We start from the raw sequence: 15,460 nt of genomic DNA, 5'->3' as shown, positions 1-15,460 counted from the left end.
TGTTAGAACTTCCCTTTAAAAAACGAAGAAAACGTCAGCTTCTGCAAGGGACTTCTGGGAGGAGCAAGGTGACCCCTGTTGCCCAAGGAAGGTGTGGGGAAGCAGTCACAGCTAAGGAGATGGCCAGTCCCCTGCCTGTGGAGTTCACACAGCAGGAGGTGAGGTGCTGGGGAAGCTGTAGCCGTGCTATCCAGCCTCCTGCAGCAGCTGAAACACAAGCCTGGTCTGCATGCTTCAGCTGTGTGACAGGGAAAAGGTACGAAGAAGCCCATGGAAGAGAGGGCCAGAAAGACAGGAAAGTGGCCCTGAAGATGACCCTGTGCTGGGTCACCCACTAGCCTTTGAAACTACCCCTTACCACTGCAAAACAACAACAAAACGTCAGAGAGCGAATGTGTGAAGAAAACATAGTCCCAGGAACAAAGATTACATCACACATACAAAACAAACAAACAAACAAACAACAACAACAACAACAAAAAAAACAACAAAAAAAAAAACAAAAAACAAACAAACAAACAAAAAAAAAACCCCACAGCGAAAAGAAGGCAGTTAAGGATTCTGTGGGACTCAGGCCAACTTTGGGGAGGACCCCCTCCTTCACTCAGAAGTGTGTGGCACACGGTTTTGTACCCTCCTTTAGTCTTGCCGGCTATCCTGTTAGATTGCTAATAATGGACTTCCGGCAGATCCGAACATCTAGGCTAAAGGGTTAAATGTCTTCCCGAACCGTATGCTATGTAGAAGAATGAGCATCGAAAGCGCGCCGTTTTGATCTCACCGCCATTTTCATTCCCACTTAAACCTGCCACACCAGCCTATTTATAGATATGTATAAAGATACTTGGAACTTCTTCCAGGATAAGGCTGATTGCACAATGAATTTCTGGCATGAAGAACCCAAGCTCCGACAAAAGTTAGAAACTTCTGATTAGCCTGAAGAAGTCAGGAAGAATCCACACTCCAAGCAGTGTTGACATCTTCGAGGCACCATTACAAATGGGCAAAGATAACTCGGGTTCAGAGATCACTACTCCTTTCATTGCTGCCGATGCAGCTTCCTTAGCTTCCTTGGCTTCGGGCTTCAGCAGTTTGACTGGGAGACAGGTGCTGGAGAGGAGGAAGTCCTGTGTATGGAAATAATATTTTTCTATGGTGAAAAGGACAATACATTAGGTCACAGGCACGTTTAATCTTATACTCAATTCCCAAAGTGGCACACGAACCTTATGAGTATCATTACGTTTTTTTTTTTTCCTTATATTTTGTCGGCATAGAGATGAGTGTTTTCACGAAGACTTTTGTTTAAAAGGATATTTTAAGGATAATGTTCTTCCTCTTTTAAAAAGTAGTTGAGGTTTGCAAAACCCATGAATAACACATTCAGTTACTTGCTGAAAAGCTCAGCTTTTTTTTTTAAACTCATAATAAAAATGAGCACAAAATGTTCACGGCACAGATTATGCCCCAATGTTGACTACTATGCATGTAAGCCAAAAATATTTAGGAATTCATTCATAGGTACAGATTCTAAGAAAACATGTGGTCATATGCTTAAATATAAATATGTACAGTTTTTTTAGAATAGTGAAATTTTGAAACAAGTATGTATTAAAGAAAAGATTTTCCCCATATTAAAAATATATGGAAGGAGTTAGGGGAAGGGGAGAAGAGGGAGAAAGGTGAAGTCATATTTTAATTAAAAAATAAAGAGCATATTTTAAAATGTAGATATTTATAGAAGAAAACTAGAGAGTAATGTGGACTTGCTGATCGGGAAACTGACTGAAATTTATGTTCAGAGACCCTCAGAGCAGTCATCGGTAAGACTGGGATCCAGAATGCTGTTCACTAAACAGATCTGCCAGAGGGTGGCTAGGGTCAGGGTCTTTAGATAGCCACCAGCATAGAGAGAGAGAGAGGCAAAAAGACACGGATGGGAGCGTTTAGATAAGAGCAGAGCAGGTCCGTGAGGCAACTCTGCTTGGTCGGTGTAGCTCTAATCGCTCATCAAGGAAGCTTCTTTGTGTGGCAGACATAGCGCATCATAGAAAACCACAGCTGGTTGTAATGCAGAGAATCACTGACCATGGCGTGCCCTGCTCTCAGATCCTGCCTGCTCCTAAGGCGCAGGGAAAGTGTGGAAAAGGAGACAGATCATAAGAGCCAGAGGGTGAGGAAGTGAGAGCGTGTTCTCTAGAAATGACAGGGAAGCAACACTCAACAACACTGGAACACTACAGCTGACTACACAAGACCTGAAATATAACAAAACAGTGACACAACCACAGGCAAAGAGCGGCACCTGAGAGAGGGAGAATTAGTCCTCGGAGGGTGGAGCCCTTTAACTGGTTATCCAAAACCAAGTGGTCAGCCCTGAAGTCACGTACATACAAGCCGCACTAAATGGATTCAGCAGTTTGTATTTATACATGTGTATATGAAATAAAGAAAGAGAGGCTATGGATTTGTGAGGAAGTATGGGGGGTTATGGGAGGGCTTGAAGGGGGAGGGGGCACAGGAGGGGCTTGTGGGTAGGCAAGGGAAAGGGGGGAAATGATATATATAATTACATTTTAGTTAAAATATGAAAATTATAAAGAAAAAAAGAATGAGTCATACATGTAAGTAGCATGCTCTTTCTGTCACAGCCCATGACTGAACCTGACTGACACGGAAGCAACAAGAGAACTGCACGCCCGGCGATTATTACATTTGTTAGACTGAAGATTTTCATGGTAGATATTTAACACCAGGATTTTGTGCATGGCATTGCTCTTTATGAAGTTCAAAATAAAGATTTATTTTCAAATTAACAAAAGGACAGTGCACTGTAAGGGTCAGTGACTGAGTTTTTGCCCAGAGTGTGAAAAGTCTTGAGTTTGATTTCAGTTACAGAAAAAAAAAATGAGGAAGTGTATTGAATGTAAAAATCCATGTTATTTCAAAAATAAAGCAGGTTATAAAAATTATAATAATTGTATCTTATAAGTAGCCACAATATCGTATGTGTACTATTAAAATATCAGTACAAATGAAGAAGGACAATTTTGCAGGTTTTAAAAAGTTTGAAACACTAAAATAGGAACAGAGTTTTATTTTATGAGTGACCTTTACTGTGTGTGTGTATATGTGTGTGTGTGTGTGTGTGTGTGTGTGTTTGTGTGTGTGTGTATGGGAGAGGGTTTCTCTGTGTAGCCTTGGCTACACTGGAAATGGCTGTGTAGACCAGACTGGCCTTGAACTCACAGAGATCTACTTGCCTTATACATTTTATTTCTGTGTTAAAAGTAAAGAAATATCCTGACCACTGGCTAGATCTGGGAAGGGGTTTAAAGTTTACCTCCTGTATTGTCCTTGGCTGGTGCCTTAGTTTGAGCGGGACCCCTGGGCCCAAATCTGCCCATCATATTGTTCTACTTGTAGATTTCTAGGACCCTCTGTATCCTTTTATTTTGCTATTCTCCCATGCGTCTCTCATTTAGAGTCCCAATAGGATGCCTTCCCCTCTGTCCCAGTTTCCTGGTAAGTGAAGGCTTTCGTGGGACATGCCCCTTGGGCTAGTATGCAGATATAAGTGAGTATATACCATTTGAGTCTTTCTGCTTCTGGGTTAACTCACTCATTATGATCATTTCTAGCTCAATCCATTTATCCACAAATTTCGGGAATTCCTTGTTTTTAATAGCTGAGTAGTATTCCATAGTGTATATGTACCACAGTTTCTTTATCCACTCTTCTACTGAGGGACACTTAGGCTGTTTCCATGTTCTGGCTATCATGAATAAGGCTGCTATGAACATGGTTGAGCAAATTTTCTTGTTGTGTGCTGGAGCATCTTCTGGGTATATTCCAAGGAGTGGAATAGCTGGGTCTTGAGGAAGCCCTATTCCCATTTTTCTGAGATAGCACCAGATAGATTTCCAAAGTGGCTGTACTAGTTTGCATTCCCACCAGCAATGAAGGAGTGTTCCTCTCTCCCCACCTCCTCGCCAGCACGTGGTGTCGCTTGAGTTTTTGATCTTAGAATATTCTCCACAGTTGAGTGAAGAGTGTGATATGACTTTCTCACGTACTATGGTGCCTCACATTCGACCATGTCCCCTGTAGGGGGAGCCCTGGTGGCACTCAGAGGAAGGACAGCAGGTAGCCAAGAAGAGACTTGATACCCTATGAGAATATATAGGGGGAGGTAATCCCCCTCAGGAACAGTCATAGGGAGGGGAATAATGGGAAAATGGGGGGGTGGGGAGGAATGGGAGGATACAAGGGATGGGATAAACATTGAGATGTAACAAGAATAAATTAACAAAAAAAAAAAAGTAAAGAAATATCTTCTTAAAGTAGCTTGTGATCCCTTCTCTAGTGGGGTTCATTTACTCAGTTACCATCAAATATTTAGTGAGCATACAGTAAACATTTCCTAGAATCATAAATTTATGCATGAGCAAAACCCATAACCTAAATCAGTAACTGCACCCTAGTGTGGCATGGGTGTATTTTCTTTTTTAAAAATAAAAATTGGAGTTATACTATAATTATATCCTTTCTCCCTCCAAACCCTCCCATGTACACACACACACACACACACAGAGAGAGAGAGAGAGAGGAGAGAGAGTATATATATATGTGTGTGTATGTATGTATGTATGTATGCATTGGATAACCAACTGGTTGTGCTCTTGCCTGGGGAAGACTATTTCTCCCACTCTCAGCAACCCTTAGTTGCCTGTATTTCTTGGTTTACAGTAGAGGCCTTGTGAGTTTTTTCCCCTATGCATGCTGTCATGTCTATCAGTGTCATTCTTGGTTAGGTCATGTTTAGGCTACCAGGTGACTCTTCACAGGGGCTTCTTCTGACATTCCTAGTGACACAATATCACAGCAAATTTGCTGCTCCTATGACTCTTACAATAATTTTGTCTTTTTTTTTTCCTGCATTGATTCCCGATTCTTAGGGGCAGATATTGTGTTGTAGAAGTATCCCTTCGGAATGGTTGGTTGTGGTTTTCTGTAATAGCCTCTATTTGTCTCAAAGAGATTTTTTTTTTTTGGTGGGGGATGAGGACGACACTTACCTGTAGGTATAAGGACAAATATTTAGAGTATAATTAGGGCTTATGCTGGTTTACAGATCCTTACAGATCCCTAGTTTCAGTAGCCCTGGGTAGTTTGCTAGGTTTCAAGTACCATGCATGACTTTCCTCTCGTGTGTGAGTCCTAAATCCAATAAGAGAGCTGTTGGTTACTGCTAAGGTATGTGTGCCACTGCTGCATCCTTAAGGTTACTGGTCAGTACTGTGGTTCATAGGTGTCGTAGCTAAGTAGGACTGTTGGCTGCTCCCATCATTGGAAGCTTGCATGGCCTTTCTGCTACCTTAAAAGCTAGTCCTCAGGGAAGAGGCTTTCAGGTTAGATTCAGCTCAGTGGGCTTCTGGTCCTGTGTCTGATGTACATGGTGTCTTCAGCGATAGGGACTTAACTTCTGCTTCTGGGAGTGGGGGAAGCCAAGGGTAATGGCAATAGCTGATAACGGTTTGTAAGTCTCTTGGACAGCCCTGGCTAATAACTCAAAGGAGGGCTTCTCTTGTGGCATGAGTTTGGTTTTTGATGGCACTGTGTATGGATAGTTCAAGACATAATCAGCTCCACATTGAACTTAATGTAAAACTAGGCAAATAATGGTTATATAAAACAGGGAGGAAATATTTTAGTCATTGTACTGGTTGGATTCTTATTACCTTGGCACAAACCTCCTAGGCATACCTGGGAAGAAGAAATCTCAGCTGAGAGACAGCCTTCATCAGATTGGCCTCTGGACAAGTCTGAGGGGGGACATTTCCATGATTAATTATTAATGTAAAAAGTCTACCCCACTGTGGTTTTTGCCATTCCTGGGCAAGTTTAAGAAAGCAGGCTGAGACACCATAGGGAGCAAGTCAGTAACATTCCTCTGTGGTCTCTGCTTCAGGTCCTGCCTCTGGGTTCATGCCATGAACTCCTGTCCTGACTTCCTTTCATGATGGACTATATACTGTGATCTGAAATAAACCCTTTCCTCCCCAAGTTGGTTTTGGTCTTGGTGTGATAGGGTTACAGTCCAGAAAAAGAGCCCAGGAGAAGCTAAGGTTGAAGAAGACGCAGCCTAGTGGCTGTGAGAACCCAAGCATTTTGGAGAAGTCAGTACCATAGGATGATCGGCAAGGACAGCAGCAGTTGTGGAGCTGGTCTGAGCCAGCGTGAAGAAGAACTTCACAGCGAGGGTCACACGATAGCACAAATCACCTCCTCTCTAGTGGGCAGATAGACAGAAAGGGGGTTGGTATAAAATATATCTTTACATGGTGTATCTCTGGTGACCTACTTCCATCAATTATAACACATTTCCTAATGTGCCCAGAACCATTCTTGTAACCAAGGCTCATACACAGCAAGCCTGTGAAGGAACATGTTGTGTTAAAATCGTAACAACAATTGAGGCGTTGCAATCTCTAACTGCATCACAATAATGTGTGCCATGAAACACACATACATATATATGCTTATATATGATAAATATATAGATCAATGAATCAAAATAAAAAGAACCATGCAAATCCAAGTGTATCTAATAAACCTGTGTGTGTGTGTGTGTGTGTGTGTGTGTGTGTGTGTGTGTGTGCGCGCGCGCGCAGGACACATGTAGTCATATGTATGATGTGTATGCATGTGTATGTGTACTCATTACTATGTGTACATGTGTGTGTCACAGTCAGAGGACAACCTCAGATGTTCATCCTTGCTGTCCACCTGAGCAGGTTCCCTTCTTTGCTTCCTTTTGTGTGTGCTGGGCCAGTGATGCTGAAAGCTTCTGTGGGATTCTTTTTTCTTCACTTCCCATTGTGCCACAGGAACACTAGAATTCCAGATGTATGCCACTCTACCAGGTTTTACGTGGGTTTCAAATCAGGTTTTCATACTTTACTGCAAGGACTTTACCCACTGAGCCATCTATCTCCCCAGGTCTCAAGCGATTTTAGGCAAAGCAAAGACAAAAAGACAGTATGGAGAAAAGATAGAGTCTTTAATAAATACTATAGGGAAAACTGTCTGTCAATATATACTAAAGGATGGGACAAGATCCTTGCTCCATACATAAAGATAAACTCAAAATGGACTAAAGACTTAAATGTAAAAAACAAAAAACAAAAAAGACCTAAATGTACAGGTAAGTCATGCAGTAGGCTTAGTTTTAACTTTTTGAGAAATCTCCATACTTAATTCTGTAGTAGCTGCACAAGTTTTTGCTCCCATTGACAGTGAATGAAGGCTCACCTTTCCCTACTTTGTCCTTTACAAAGGCGACCATTCCATCTAGGGTAACACGCTGAGTAAAATGTTCTTCATATGCCTGGAAGAAATTCCAAGTGAAGCCAGTCAGGCAAGAAAGAGACTACTTTATGATACCACTGTATGTCACTTATGTAGAATCGCAATAAAAGCTCAAGTGTAGATATCATACATGTAGTTACTGGAGATGGGATAGAGGTGGGGAGAAGGAGAGGGAGTAATCAAAAGATACAAAAGTCTCTGGTATGTAGATTATATTAAGTATATCACCTTCAAGATCCAATGAACTGAATGAATACATTATAATACTATATGATATGATTTTTTTCTAAGGAATTTGAGATACTTTTATTTCAAGTAAAAATAAGATGAGAGATGGTGCCCAATTTACTTGACTGTAGTCATCATTTCACTGTGTGTATAGATAGCAAGATATGGTGTTATATACCTTAAATATATACAATTATAATAACTCTGGGCCGCCACTGTCCCAGAGATGTTCCTCTGCCAATTTCCATTCTCTTCCAGGTTCTTTCCCTCACACTCCCCCCACCTGCCCACCTCTGTTCTCCCCATACCTGGTCCCCACTCTTGTCACCCTCCTCACTCCCTCTCCCACACAGCTCTGTCCTTCTATCTACTTCAGACGACTATTTTATTTCCTCTTCTGTGTGAGATTCAAGCATCCTTCCTTGGGTCCTCCTTGGCTTTTTTTGGGGTCTGTGGATTGTAGCATGGTTATCCTGTACATTATGGCTAATGTCCACTTAGAAGTGACTACATACCATGTGTGTCTTTCTGGGTCTGGGTTACCTCACTCAGGATGATCTTTTATAGTTCCATTTATTTGCCTACGAATTGCATGATGTCTTTGTTTTTAATAGCTGAGTAGCATTCCATTGTGTAAATGTACCACAGTCTACGAAGGTGACCCTAGCTGACATCTCTAACAGTGGGGGGACATGGAATTTGAACTTACCACCTCCTGTAGCCAGGTGGGACTTCCAGTGGAGGGAGAGTGACACCAACCTACACATACAATCTTCAACCCAAAATTTGTCTCACCTACAAGAAGTGTATGGATAAGGGTGGAACAGAGATTGAGGAAATGGCAAACCAATGACTGGCCCAACTTAAGACCTACCCCATAGGAGAGAGCCACCCCCTGGCACTATTAATGAAACTCTGCTAAAATTGCAGACAGGAGCCTAGCATAACTGCCATCTGAGAGGCTTCATCCAGCAGCTGATGGAAACAGATTCAAGACCCATAACTCTGGGAGTTTTGTGGAAGAGTGGGAGGAAAGATTGAGGGAGCTGGAAGGGTCAAGGACACCACAAGAAGACCTAGAGAATCAACTAACCTGGGCCCATGGGGGCTCACAGAGACTGAACCACCAACCAAAGAGCATGCATGGGCTGGACCTAGACCCCTCCCCTACACATATGTAGCAAATGTAATGTGGTCATCACGTGGGTCCCCTAACAAATGGAGTAGGGGCTGTCTCTGACTCTGCTGCCTACCTCTGGATACCTAGTTGGGCTGCCTTGTCTGGCCTTGGTGGGAGAAGATGTGCTTATCCTTGCTGTGACTTGAGGTGCCAAGGTGGGTTGGTACCCCTTAGGGGACTTCTTTTCTCTGAGAGGAAGGAGAGGAGGCAATGGTAGGAGGGGGCATGAGGGCAGGACTGGAAGGAGAGGAGGTTGGGGACTGGGATCAGGCTGTAAAGTGATTAAATAAATAAAAAAACCATCTTGCACCTTTTCAGATCAACTCAGTGCTTTTAAGGACACCACTGCTCCCCAAGTCATGAAGACATCTGCCTCAAGAAGGAGATAAAGTACATAAAAGCAAATGTCGTAGAAGGGCAACACAGCCAGCCTCTCACTTTATATCAAAGTTCATATCTGTTATTTGTTCTTGTCATGGGCTATGAAATGAACTGGAAACTGAGAGATTAAACAAAATCTAGATATTGAACAAGATTTTCACTTAAATAAACGTTTGTCTACACTCACTGCTCAGGTTTTTGATTCAAATAATTTTATTTATCATTCTGAGGATAAGAAAATCCTCTGAAATATTGTGGATTGTCTCCACATGCTTATCTGGGTGAGTATAAAGTGCAGACTCATCTCCGATTTTATTCCTGTAGTTGTTAATGCCATATATTTCAGGCATCCTTAAGGGTAATTGTGGAATTTAAGAGCACTGTCCACCCCAGAAGTAAGTGTCTGTATATACACTTAACCCAATAAGCCTGGGAAATCCCCATTTTATTGTCTCTTGCTTGAAAGCAACCACTCTGAGGATGATATCAGTAACTTCAGCTACACTGCTGACAGGGATGACAAGGTCTATGGGGGGGGTACAGATTAATAATACAGCCTAAGAAATAAACCCCTTTGTAAGCATAAGTTATAATAAGTGGGATAAAATAAGAAACTGAATATGTATTGAAAGAGTAGAATCTTTTTTAAGTGTGCAAAAGTACATTAAGTATATGAATTGAAAAGAAGCTTTTTTACTTTGGGAAATAACGAATACGTACATGTAAAATCTGAATATCTTTTGAGTATAAGGGAGAAAATCTGGAAGAAAAACACTTGTGAGTTTAAAGAATTGATAACCTGCTATCTAAAACATCAAAACTAAGCTGGCCTCAGTCTTACTCTGTGCATCAGGCAACAAATGAATATAGAGTCTTGGGTTGCTCAGTGAAAATGTTTCTGGCCTGGATCTCTACGCAACCTGCTTGTCTGTCATGTACGAGAAAGGTACCACAGCTAGAAATGTAGACTTTCAGGGAATGCACACCCATACGGTGCCCAACGTAGCTTCGTAATGAAGTCAGGGAACAGGGAAGATGACCCTGGGAGGTAACAGAAGGGGAAATGTGTGTCAGCAAGACCCGGTCTGGTCCTGTTGGCGTCAGCAAGACCAAGCATGGGAAGAAATGCTGAGATACTGTTTAGGAGAATCTGCGGTTGATTCTTGCACACTCCTCTTCCTTCCCCAGGCCTTCTTCCCTGGCCTCTGTCTCTCCCTTAGTGAGGGAAGGAGAAAGTAGGCATGAAGGGGAAGTATGCTTTGATGGAATGGGGAAATGAAGGCTGTGACCTCTTCCTAAACAGGGCCAGGAAGTGAAGTTGGAACTGTGATTCAGGCAAAGGAGGATTCCTGGATTTGGGGAGGCTTTGTGTGACCCAATAGCTCTGGGATGAGGGGATCATATTCTGCTTTGTATTCTGGGAGCTGTGGAATGCTATTCATTTGACCTCTCTTGTTTGTCACTGACCCTGTGAACATGGGATACAGAAAAGGAAGGACATACAGAGGGCATTGGGGTGTAGGGTCAGATGCAACTCTTCAGTGTTCCAAACTCTTTGCTATACAGAATGTAAATATATATATATATATACACACACACATATATATATATATATATCAAGCATTCAAATGTATGTGTGGAAGCCAAAAATTGCTCCGTATTATTTCTAAACAGGTAACGGCTTTATCATTTGTTTTTTATTTAAAACGTGGCACATTTGTCCCCAGCTGTGTCTGCACACCATAGTTGGTAGTTCTTCCTATAAGGCAGGCTGTCGGTGTAGTTCCTGGGGTCTTTCTAGTTTCAGGATTTTCATCTGTGTGAGTGTGTGAGTGTGTGAGAGGGGGGAGGGAGAAAAGGAGAAAGAGAGGGAGGGAGAAGGGAGGGAGGGGGAAGGGAGGGAGGGAGAGGACACGTACAACAATAGCTTCCTTTAACAAGCACGGATTAATAACTGCCTTCTCTGCAGGATTTGGCCCCATTCCCATGTGCCCTCTGTGTCACTGTCTTCTGCTTCTCAGGCGAGACACTCTCTCCATCTTCTACACCACTCCCGGCTTCTCTCAAGTAAGTCATGCTTTCATTCCTTTATGACAGATTTGCGTGGACTCTGCCTACTATTTCACTCTCTCAGACCCACATAGAAGTGTCACAGCGTGCTTAGCAGGGAAGCCAGCACGTTTCTCCCTTTCCCTGATGTGCGCACTCCTCTGTATCCTTCCTGCCTTGCAGAAACCGTGGCAAAGTCATACGTGGAAATCACTATAAAATCCTTAGTGGACACAGATAAATGTAGCTGCACCAAGCAAAGGAGATTTCTTCTGGAAGCTTGTGCCTCAGGGGACACAGTACTTAGCAGGTAAAGTGCAGTTATGGGCTTGCCATGGAATGATCTGGCAGAGAGAGAGAGAGTGAGGTGGAAACGAATGTTAGCTGCATCAATATTCCTCAAGGTTTACTCTAGACACACAGGGAACACTGTTGAAAACAGGTCTCTGGTCAAACTTTAAAATATGATAAAGCCAATTTTTAAGGGGAAAGGTTCAAAATCAACTTTTGTAGCAATAATAGTGAAAAATATAGATACTGAAAATGCAGAAACTTTTATCTATTTTTGCCTGTTTTAGTGTTTTTTTTTTTTCACTCCAGTGCAGTTTGTAAAGTAAACTTTTTTTTTTTTTGGCATGAATTCATTATTTTTCTTGTTAAAATAACTTTCTAAGTTTTTAATATTTCTTTTTATAACAATAGTATTACAACCACATTCACTTATGCTTTGCTTATAAGAGCAAAAGCAATGATGTACACTTACCATTTTTCTTTTTATTAACTGATATTTATTGTGCATAATAATGCACACAGCAGTGACTTTTCCCACACACATTTAATCCACTTTGATCATGTGCATCCACTCTTGCCATCTTTAATTCCCTCTTCCCACTTCTCAGATCCCCTTTCATTTCCGGAATGGTCACCCTTCTGCTTTCATATCTTTCCCCCCTCCTAGAGTCTACGCATGAGAAAACACATGCAAAGCTGGCCTTTCTGAGTCTGACTTATTTTGCTTGGCATGGCGATCTTCAATTCCACCTGTTTCCCTGAAAATGACACGATTTCGTTATCCTTTATGGCTAAATAATAGTCCCCTGTATACGCACCACACTCTCTCTACCCATCTATCGAAGCACATGGGCTGATTTCATATTATGGCTGGCATAAATAATGTAAAAATGGATATATGTGTATTTTTCTATCACGTGCTAGCATTGGCTATGTCTAATACTTATAGAGTTGTGGCACTGGGAAATCACATGGTAGTTCCAATTATATATTTTCAGGGGAGGGACACTTCTGTTCACTCTAACCTCCCCCTGTATCCTCAGTACTGCCACTCAGGCTTTCAAGGTGATGTGGCCACACCAAGGATCATGCTTTCAATGTTTCTGTTCTCAAAACCAGGAAGCAAGAGTGACAGACATAGTTAAAGTGTGATTGAGATCTGGGTTTATACTGCTCCACCAGACAAGATCACCTGGTTCTGTGAGGTGAGCTTCGCTGATGTCTGCAGGTACACAGAAATTTCCTATTATTATAATGTATTTAAAGCACCACTTATTTTTAGCCACAAAATATGTACGTTTTCTAATATTTCAGTTGTGCATAGAAAACTGGAAAATGTATCCTTTCTTCTTCTTCTGGATGTTGCCAAATGGCTGGGAGAAAATTATTGCACTAATTGAATGTGTATTCCTCATGAGCCTGTCCTTAAGAATAGATTCTTAGTGGGGTGCCAGACTCCAGTTAGCACTATGTACAATCTGTAGTACAAGGTAGATACATAATTACCAGTTATTTGCCCAGAACAGACCTTATTTAATACCAGGAATGGGATCTGTCATGGTTTGCACATGACTTAACAGGTCAGAATGGCCACTTTCTGTAGTGTCTTGAAACAGTTATCATGTGACTTCTTTGAGATATAAACAGTATTTATGTTGTTAGAAGTTGCTTGAGTTTTGTGACATAATATGTGCAATTTTTTCCCCAACATGACACAAGCTCAGGGTCATCTGAGATTAGGGAACCTCAGTTGAGAAAATGCCACACGTAGGCATCCAGTGAGGCGTTTTCTTGGTTAATGCTTGATGTGGATGACCCTAGCCCACTGTGGGTGGTGCTATCCCTACATAGGGCCCAGGGATGTGTAAGAAAATGAACTGCATAAGTTGTGATGTGTGAGCAGTGTTCCTCCATGGCCTTTGCTTCCATTTTGACCTGCAGGTTGCTGCCTTGAGTTCTGGCCTGATTTTCTCAATGGACTATGACCGTCATGTGTGAGTTAAATAAGCCTTTCCACGCAAGGTGGCTTTGATCACAGCAGTAGAAACCCTAAACTAAGGCATAACATAAAGTAAACCTACTTCCTGAACCTTTTGTTGAAACACAAATCATTAAATCCAACACAGAGTGCTGGATCCATCCATGAGGCTTCTTCTTGCCAAGAACAGAAAGTTCAAATAGGTCTGACGTACAAAGTTGGCAGTGATCAGAGAACCAACGAGCTTTTAAAGGAAACACAGCAGGAATGAGGATCTGATGCTTCCAGGACATTTCCCTTTTTTGCTTCCCCTAAGTTCTTGCCTATTTCCACTGGCCATCACTGTTAGTGGGGATATGAGGGCTGAGGAGAGTCACTGAATAGTGGAAGGTCAAAGGTTATTGTTTGCAGGGAAGAACCCATTTTGTTTCTCTATGAGTGAACGTACTCAATACTAATGATTATATATTTCAGAAATGGAAGAGGTGGACTTGAGTAAGTTCACCAAATGTACACACGAATCAGAACGTCATGTGTATATCATAAACACAATATTATACGTACATAAGCACAACAATTAGACAAAACAACAGCAATAAGAAAAAAAATGCAGGAATGCGTTTCCACACAACAGAGACTTTGGACTTAGGCCAGCTGCCTTGATCCAGCTGTAGGAAGGACACTGAGGGCCAGGATTCTTGTTGATCACTTGTTGTGGGCTCACTGATGTGACCAAGGAGAGCAAAGCAGCGAGAAGGAACACGTCATTTGGACGCAGTGCTGCTCCCAAGGGACTGGACACCAGAGGAAGTGAAACTTGGGAGACAGTCAGTGTGAGATGTTTACCAATGTTATGAAAATAGAAGTAATTTATGTGCAGATACATGCAAATGTGGCTACAGGATTATTTGAAGGCTTAAAAAAAATGTTTTCAATGTAAATGTAAACTCTTTTTGGCCTCTTTAAACAAATACACATTTAATAAAGCACAAGGCAATATCCAAACAATTACCACTCTTATTTTATTTTCCATGAGTTTTATTGTTAGCAAGGAAGAGTCAGTGCATGAAGACTCAAGAAATTTATGAACAAGAAGGACACTATCATGGGATAAGATCTGCATGAGATAGCGAAAGAATTAGAAAAGGATTGTGATCTTATGTAACCCCAGGCTGCAACTGGACTGAGACATTATATATATATAGAGAGATTCAATGACATGTATTCATGTATAAACATGTACGCATACATACAGGAATTTAACACATAAGAACAATGTTTATTTTTATTAATTTATTCCTTCATATATTATATCCTGACCACAGTTTTCCCTTCCTCCCTCCACAACTCACCTTCCCCATAATCCCCTGGCTCCTCCCTCACCATCTTCAGAAAAAGGCAGGCCTCCCAAGCATATCAACCAGGCATGGTATATGAAGTTACAATAAGATTAGGCACATCTTCTCATATTAAGGCCGGACGAGGCAACCCAGGGTCCCCAAAACAGGCTTTGCTCATTCTGATAGGAGTACCCCCAAAACACCAAGCTACATAACTATATACTGAGGACTTAGGTTAGATCCTTGCCGGCTTCCTGATTGTTAGTTTAGTCTCAGTAAGCCCCTGTGAGTCCAGATTTGTTGATTCAGTGGGTTTTCTTGTAGAGTTCTTGACCCCTCTGGCTCCTACTATCTTTTCTCCCCCTCTTCAGCAAGAGTCCCCAAACTCTACTTCATGATTGGCTGTGGGTCTCTGCGTCTGTTTCTGTTTTCTGGATGAAGCCTCTCTGATGACAATTGGGCTAGGTACCAATCTATGAATGTAGAATAATATCATTAGGCATCATTTTATTGGCATTTTTTTCTTTTAGCCAGTTGTGTTTGGTTCTATCCTTGGTCTCTAGGCCATGTGGACTCTGGTTTCTGGTTCTTCAGGCAGTGTCATGGGTAGGCTTATGTCTCAAGCTGGACCAGTCATTGGAT

The sequence above is a fragment of the Acomys russatus genome, chromosome 13, assembly GCF_903995435.1.
Source record: "Acomys russatus chromosome 13, mAcoRus1.1, whole genome shotgun sequence".
In the NCBI taxonomy this organism is placed as follows: Eukaryota; Metazoa; Chordata; class Mammalia; order Rodentia; family Muridae; genus Acomys; species Acomys russatus.
The sequence above is the reverse complement of the archived record's forward strand: the minus strand, read 5'-3'. Positions refer to the sequence as shown.